We start from the raw sequence: 9,208 nt of genomic DNA on the forward strand, positions 1-9,208 counted from the left end.
TTCCTCTTCCTCTGCCTCTTCAAATTTCCCTGCCATCCCTTCTCTTTCTTTCTCTATCTTTTTCATAGCTGTTCCTTTCCCTTTGCCTTTGCCTTTGTCTCCTTCTGTTTCTCATATAATAATGTTTCTTTCTACCAGCAGGGCGTTTGCTATAAACATGCGAAGGTCCTTCAACTTGCAGACTTGTACTTATTTATAGCCGTCACAAGTCAATAAGCCTCACTATTTTGGGGACTTTGTGCCCATTTAATGTAGTCATTAATTGCTTTTACAGTTCATGGTATCATAAAATAATTTTGCTTTCGTGGTAAATTATATTTTAAAGACTTGTTCGTGTGTATAATTTTGTCAATATGCTTATGAAGATATGTATCATACAATGTTATGTTTGCTTTATAGTGGAATAAACTGAACTAAAGTGAACTGAACTATATAATTTCAAGTCATAATACTGTTAAGTCAATATGTATTGGGAAATGCACAGATCAATTTACATTGGGCGACATTATAATTGATTGTAAAACGGTTGGAGGAAGAAGAAATGAAATTATAAAATCACGTATTGAAACATGAATGCCTATTATTAGTAGTCAACTGTATGGCATGATAGTTTATACACAGTTCCTCTCTGTACATTTAGGTATCCAGGGGAACAATAGTAGCTCACCCAGGAAGCCTACCCACCCGCCCCCCCCCCCCCCGACCCTCGATGATTAGTTTTCTTACCTACCTCAGCTGTTCCAGCCATTCAAGGCTATGTTCAAGATATATAGGAAAATAAAACAAATTAAAGCCATGTAAAAGAAATAATTGGATGAAATGAAGCTGTATGTGTCTTTAAAAAAAAAACCATTTAGAATATTCAAATACTTCATTGGATGTGTGTGGGTGTGCTAGTGTTTTGTGTAATTCTTCTTTCCCTCTTTTTTACAGACTTGTTTCAATCAGATACGTTACAAATTACAAATATCTTATCTCAAATCAAGGCAAAATATACAATACTTTTCTATTCTCACCTATTACCACCACTGTTGCCATCATACTGTTGATATATTATGGTGTTGATGATAATAATGATGGTAAATAATATAAGTAGGAGTCGTAGTAGTGGTGGGGGTGTTAATTGTGGTAGTGATATCAGTAGTAGTAGTAGAGGTATCATTAATAGTAGTAGTAGAAGTAGAAGTAATAGTAGTAGCAGCAGGGCTAGCGCTAGTAGCGAATGTTTACTTAAAGGTACTATGTCCCATTTGCAGGCAAAATAAATGAAAAGGTGTAAATTGATGTAGACAAATGTTCATGTATCCTTTACAGCTCATTGTATGTATTTTATTACCAAAGAAGGAAAAAGCCAGTCAGTCACTCAATAGTGTGTGACAGTGAAGTGTAGCAAGTAAACGGGTTTTCTTGCATAATTTGAATATTAGGACACTGCTAATGTTTGAATTTTACAGACAGGACATACATGACATATTCAGAATTCGATGTTGGCTGCAAAAGGGACAACGTATCTTTGATGTTCCTCGCTTTTATTTAATTTTCCCAATATTTCTTTAAAGAAAATCGAAAAGCTTCACAATGATTTGGACTTTAGATCATAAATCAATTTATTGCAGACATTAATTGCATTTCTGATGTGTACAAATATTTAACACAATTGTTCCGTGGCATGACAAACACTTCAAACCATGTTTTCAATCACATAGTAGAGTCCGTTTTAACAGGTGATACTATAAAACGAAAATCAGACAATATTCATGGTGATAGGGGGGGGGTTAGAGATTATGGTATATTTAATATCCTGTGATGTTTCCTGGTAAACAGAGTGTCTATCGAACTAATGCAAACAACTTCCCATGGCTGTAGAAGTTTGTAAAGGGAATGTTTACCCTGATAATAAGTTGGATTTGATATAGGCAGAAAATGGAAAAAAAACAGACTTCATGAATGTCGATCTTAGTGACTTTGTTAAGGAATAAATCTTATTCATAAAAAGGCTCTGTATCATTTGCAATTTATTTCGATATCTATGTCTTTGGTGCAGGGAGAAAAAATGTAAATATATATTTATATCGGTTGCTCTCACTTCTCTTTTAAAAAGACCCAAACATGTGTTATATAGGTATGTTTTTTTGTTCTTTTAAGCATGAAACGCTGTCAAGGGCCCTATACAAAACAATTCTTCAGACATGCTTTCACGGTAAATTAATACATATGTAGTATTAAACGTAAAACTTTACTATTCTACTTAAAACCGATGTAACATATTTCCTATAGTCCTATATTCATAGTAACAAATGTATAGATGGATCACCACATGACCACCAGCTTTACGTTTTGTCAGATGGATTAAGTAATGTAGTATTACAACATTAAAAATCTTGGTTAACATGCATTCACTACCTTTCTACCTATACCATACAATCTTGTTATAATATTGAAGAAATCTTGAATTGAATTTGTATTCGTTAACAAGAATAAGACATTGCATCTCGCAAAAAACCGCATTACTTTTTTATTAGCCATTTGCTCAAAGTAAATTAGATTATTGTGATGTTGTTTTGAATAATATGAAGAAACAAAACATTCAAAAACTACAAATTTTACAAAATACATGTAGATTACTAAATACAGTAATAAGAGTAGAAAGTAAAAACTCAACTAGACTTATGTATGAAAATTTGTGTTTGGATACCCTAGTTGAGAGACGTATCAAACATTTTCTATATATAGTGTATAAAATTGCAGACCAGGTGTCAGACAAATGTGAAGCTTTCTGTTGTATTCTTCCGTTGAAGGTTTGTTAGACATGTTACGTGCATTCGTCACAGCTAAAATGGCCATTTGTTTGTCTATGAATGCACACAATTGCAGTTCCTTCACAAACGCAAGCGCAAACCATATTTCCTGAAGACACTACAACTAAGCCACGCCAACTACAAGAGGAATGCAATATAGGTGATGACTTCACGACGCCACCTAAAATCAGACCTGGCGTCTACGGTGTCCAGCATTTAGGTAAGTGTATATTGCTCAACTCATTCCACTTCAGCTTAACACGCGCAATCATAAAATTGTATGCCAGTTGTATTCTTCCGTTTGAGGTTTGTTAAACATATTACGTGCATTTTTTCAAAGCTGAAATGTCCATTTGTTTTTTTCTGCATGCCCAAAGGATTCCGTTCACAAAAGCAAGCGGAACCGCGACGCCGAGTACAAGGACCGCTACTAAAGAGATGTGGTTTGGATGATGACTTCACCAGACAACTTCACCTCGAAACTCAAATTCGCCAAATACGGGGGAAAATCATCAACTATCGGCCAGGCGAATGGACCTTAAGAGATGTGGGTGTTAACTTCAAGAGGCCACCTAAGATCAGACTTGGTGTCTTCGATGTCACTTTTTCAGGCAAAAGTACATTGCTCAACTCACTCCACTTCAGCTTAACAGGTGCAAAAACAAAATAGATGTAATAATTTGTAAAGAAATTTCTGCTAGCGCCCGGTAAGAAAATGTAAATACTCACAGGAAGAATAGGAGTAGCTAGCCTATTGTCCTAATGATGGACTGATGGATATTGATAAGTCAGAATCATTAATGTACCATGGACCAGTGATGGCTAGGTAGTAGAATTACAAATTACAAATGTCCTATCTTAAATCAAGGCATAATAGGTAATATACAATACTTTCTATTCTCACTGAGTACTACCACCGTTACCATCATACTAATGATAGATGATGGTGATGATGATAATGATGATGGTAGATAGGATAAGTAGTAGTAGTAGTAGTAGTGGTGGTGGGTTTGTTGTGGTTGTGATAGTGGTATCAGTAGTAGTAGTAGTAGTAGTAGTAGTAGTAGTAGTAGTAGTAGTAGTAGTAGTAGAAGTAGTAGTAGCGGGACCAGTTGTATCAATAGTAAAGTCGTCGTTGTATGAGTCGTCATCCTCGTCATTGTATTAATACTATCAACATCATTGATAGTTTGCAATGAATTCAGATGCCCTTTTTTACTAACCACGTACCTCTTACAGTCGACGGAACATTCACTTAATGTTCTTCCCATTTGCTTTATTTTCCTCGCATTTGTGTAGAATAAAATAACAAAGCTTAACAATTACTTGGACTTTAGATCCAAATCATTTGTATGCAGGAGTTTATTGTATCTTGATGTGTACAATGTTTAACACATGACGATCACTTCAAACCATGTTTTCAATCATGTAGCAGAATCCATTTCACCAGGAGAAAAAAATGAAACTCAGACAATAGTCGTGGATAACAGTGAATATGGGTGCTAGATTTGATGGTACATTCAATAATCTTTGGCTCTTTTCGGGTGCACAGAGTGTTTATCGAATTAATGCTCAGCCTTACCCATGGCTTTATAATTTTTAAAGGGAAGGTTTACCCTTATAATAAATTTATGTTGATATAGAGTCTAGATAGAAAAATAGAGAAAAAGACATTTTCATCTCAATCTTAGTGATTATTACGAAGGAATAAATCTTTATCATAAAAAGTGCTCTGTATAATGTTAATTTTCTTTAAAGATCTATATCTTGGGTTTATATACATATATGTATATATATTATATATATGTATATCTCTTCTTTCTTTTTTTTTGAGAGAGAGAGAGAAAAAAAAAACTTGTTTCAGTGAAGGGTAATACAAAGATGGGGAGGACCACGATTGTTAGCAGTCGACATGTAAAAGAAATAAATGATAAAACAAATTCAAATATTTCAGCACAGCCACTTAACACCCCCGCCCCCCCCCCCACCTCTGAATCGAATCAAGAAATAAAGTAAAAATATCGCCACCTTCTAAAATATTGTCAAAGTCATTTCTAGATAGGTAGTGATGGAGGGAGTCAAAATTGGAAATGCTTTAAGTAGGTATATCAGATGCGTGTTGATATTCTATTATAGCCGTTATAAGACATCATTCTGATATAAAAGATAAATGTATCGCTTTTTCTTATATGACACACTGTCAGCTACTATATACATCTCCTTTAAACATTGTTAATTATATATAATGTTCTCATAACTAATTGACACCATGAACCGTAATACTCTTTTAATCTACTTAAACAATAACATTGACGTATCCCCTTGAAATATTAACAAAATATGTACAAACGTATGTATATACGGATAACAACAGAATTATTAATACTCCATAAATTCGTTGTGTTTTATGTTATGTTGTAACTCAAGAGTGAAATGACGAGTGGGTGAATAAGGGCTTTTGTTGAATACCTTTTGATGTAAACTTTGATATGTCATATTATCATGAAATATTAGTTGGGAAAATCCATTTTTCACATACTTCAAAAGGTACGAAACTTGCTAAGGGTATGACTAATTTAGTTGTTAATTGTAGATAGGGCATGAGTAGGCCTACGGCATGAAATAGGTAAACCACCTTCATTAACGTTAAGGCATTGCTCTAATAAAAAGATCCATACATGTGTCAAATAGGTATGCCTTTTTTCTGTTTCAGCATGATACGCTGTCAAACGCCCGTCAAAACTCCTTCAAATATGTTTTCATGGTAAATTGATAACATAACCTTAAAATTGTACTACTCTACTTAAAAGCACTTTAACCAATTTTCTTTATTTACAAAATAACGAATGTAAAGATAGATAAACGCTTGACAAGCAGCTTTACGTCCTATCAGATGGACTCAGTAATGTAGGATTACACACTTTAAAAGAAAATCAATATCTTGGTTACTACACGTTCACTACCCTTCTACCAACTCTACAATCTTAAAACAGTTGAAGACATCTTGAATATAATAGAACAATTGAATCATTGAATAGTACAGCTGGCATCACATAACAAATATAGACAAATTATAAACATAGGCTGGATACAATATTTAATGTCCAAAATGATGAAGAAAAGTAGAATCTAGTTATTATTAGTAGTACAAAGTATTACTGCAAATGGTAAGTAAGATTAACTTTGTTATGAGTATGATTAAGTTATACTTTATTCAACTAAGTCAATATCTAAGTACCCTTTAAGAGAATATAATCACATTAAAAAAATCAAATACTAATGCATTAATTGTAACGAGAAATGGGAAGTTTTTATAAACCACATTTGAATAAACTTTCAACTATTTTACTGTGACATTAAAGTACTCATGAACCTATCTACCGCTTTAAAGGTAATATGTTCCATTTGCAGGCCCAACAAATGAAGAGCTTACATTCCAACGGCATTTAAAAGACTTAGAACTTCACTCAAAAAGAGAGGACTTGAAAGTTGAAATGAAAAAGTCATTAGAATCAGATGTGACAAACCCATTATAAGTCATCAGAATCAGATGTTCCCAACCCATTATCAGTCATCAGAATCAGATGTTTCCAACCCATTATAAGACATCAGAATCAGATGTTCCCAACCAATTATAAGTCATCAGAATCAGATGCTTCCAACCCATTTTAAGTCATCAGAATCAGATGTTCCCAACCCATTATCAGTCATCAGAATAAGATGCTTCCAACCCATTATCAGTCATCAGAATCAAATGTTCCCAACCCATTATAAGTCATCAGAATCAGATGCTTCCAACCCATTATAAGTCATCATAATCAGATGTTCCCAACCCATTATCAGTCATTAGAATCAGATGTTCCCAACCCATTATAAATCATCAGAATCAGATGTTTCCAACCCATTATAAGTCATCAGAATCAGATGTTCCCAACCCATTATCAGTCATCAGAATCAGATGTTTCCAACCCATTATCAGTCGTCAGAATCAGATGTTCCAAACCCACTATAAGTCATCAGAATCAGATGTTTCCAACCCATTATCAGTCATCAGAATCAGATGCTTACAACCAATTATTAGTCATCAGAATCAGATGTTCTCAACCCATTATAAGTCATCAGAATCAGATGTGTCAAAACCATTATAAGTTAACAGAATCAGATGTTCCAATTTCACTATAAGTCAAGAAAATCAGATGTTCCAATCTCACTATAAGTCATCAAAATCAGATGTTCCCAACCCATTATAAGTCATCAGAATCAGATGTGTCAAACCCATTATAAGTCAACAGAATCAGATGTTCCAATTTCACTATAAGTCAACAGAATCAGACGTTCCAATCTCACTATAAGTCATCAGAATCAGATGTTTTCAACCCATTATAAGTCATCAGAATTAGATGAGTAAAACCCATTATCAGTCATCAGAATCAGATGTTCCCAACACATCATAAATCATCAAAATCAGATGCTTCCAACCCATTATACGTCATCAGAATCGGATGTTCCCAACCCATTATAAGTCATCAAAATCAGATTCTTCCAACCCATTATAAGTCATCGGAATCAGATGTTTCCAACCCATTTTAGGTCATCAGAATCAGATGTTCCCAACCCATTATCAGTCATCAGAATCAGATGTTTCCAACCCATTATCAGTCATCAGAATCAGATGTTCCCAACCCATCATAAACCATCAAAATCAGATGCTTCCAATCCATTATACGTCATCAGAATCGGATGTTCCCAACCCATTATAAGTCATCAAAATCAGATTCTTCCAACCCATTATAAGTCATCGGAATCAGATGTTTCCAACCCACTTTAGGTCATCAGATTCAGATGTTCCCAACCCATTATAAGTCATCAGAATCAGATGTGTCAAAACCATTATAAGTTAACAGAATCAGATGTTCCAATTTCACTATAAGTCAACAGAATCAGATGTTCCAATCTCACTATAAGTCATCAAAATCAGATGTTCCCAACCCATTATAAGTCATCAAAGAAAGATGTTCCCAACCCATTATAAGTCATCAGAATCAGATGTTTCCAACCCATTATCAGTCATCAGAATCAGATGTTCCCAACCCATTATAAGTCATCAGAATCAGATTCTTCCAACCCATTATAAGTCATCAGAATCAGATGTTTCCAACCCATTTTAAGTCATCAAAATCAGATGCTTACAACCCATTATCAGTCATCAGAATCAGATGTTCCCAACCCATTATAAGTCATCAGAATCAGATGTGTCAAAACCATTATAAGTTAACAGAATCAGATGTTCCAATTTCACTATAAGTCAACAGAATCAGATGTTCCAATCACACTATAAGTCATCAAAATCAGATGTTCCAATCTCACTGTAAGTCATCAAAATCAGATGTTCCCAACCCATTATCAGTCATCAGAATCAGATGTGTCAAACCCATTATAAGTCAACCGAATCAGATGTTCCAATTTCACTATAAGTCAACAGAATCAGATGTTCCAATCTCACTATAAGTCAACAGAATCAGATGTTCCAATCTCACTATAAGTCATCATAATCAGATGTTCCCAATCCATTATCAGTCATTAGAATCAGATGTTTCCAACCCATTATAAGTCATCAGAATCAGATGCTTCCAACCCATTATAAGTCATCAGAATCAGATGTTTCCAACCCATTTTAAGTCATCAAAATCAGATGCTTACAACCCATTATCAGTCATCAGAATCAGATTTTCCCAACCCATTATAAGTCATCAGAATCAGATGTGTCAAAACCATTATAAGTCAACAGAATCAGATGTTCCAATTTCACTATAAGTCAACAGAATCAGATGTTCCAATCTCACTTTATGTCATCAAAATCAGATGTTCCCAACCCATTATAAGTCATCAGAATCAGATGTGTCAAACCCATTATAAGTCAACAGAATCAGATGTTCCAATTTCACGATAGGTCAACAGAATCAGATGTTCCAATCTCACTATAAGTCATCAGAATTAGATGAGTCAAACCCATTATAAGTCAACAGAATCAGATGTTCCTAACACATCATAAGTCATCAAAATCAGATGTTCCCAACACATTATACGTCATCAGAATCAGATGTTCCCAACCCAGTATTAGTCATCAAAATCAGATTCTTCCAACCCATTATAAGTCATCGGAATCAGATGTTTCCAACCCATTTTAAGTCATCAGAATCTGATGCTTACAACCCATTATCAGTTATCAGAATCAGATGTTCCTAACCAATTTTAAGTCATCAGAATCATATGTGTCAAACCCATTATAAGTCACCAGAATCAGATGTTCCAATTTCACTATAAGTCAACAGAATCAGATGTTCCAATCTCACTATAAGTCAACAGAATCAGATGTTCCCAACCATCAGTCATCGGAATCAGATGTTCCC

This window comes from Strongylocentrotus purpuratus, unplaced genomic scaffold (assembly GCF_000002235.5).
Source record: "Strongylocentrotus purpuratus isolate Spur 01 unplaced genomic scaffold, Spur_5.0 spur5_scaffold_1, whole genome shotgun sequence".
In the NCBI taxonomy this organism is placed as follows: domain Eukaryota; kingdom Metazoa; phylum Echinodermata; class Echinoidea; order Camarodonta; family Strongylocentrotidae; genus Strongylocentrotus; species Strongylocentrotus purpuratus.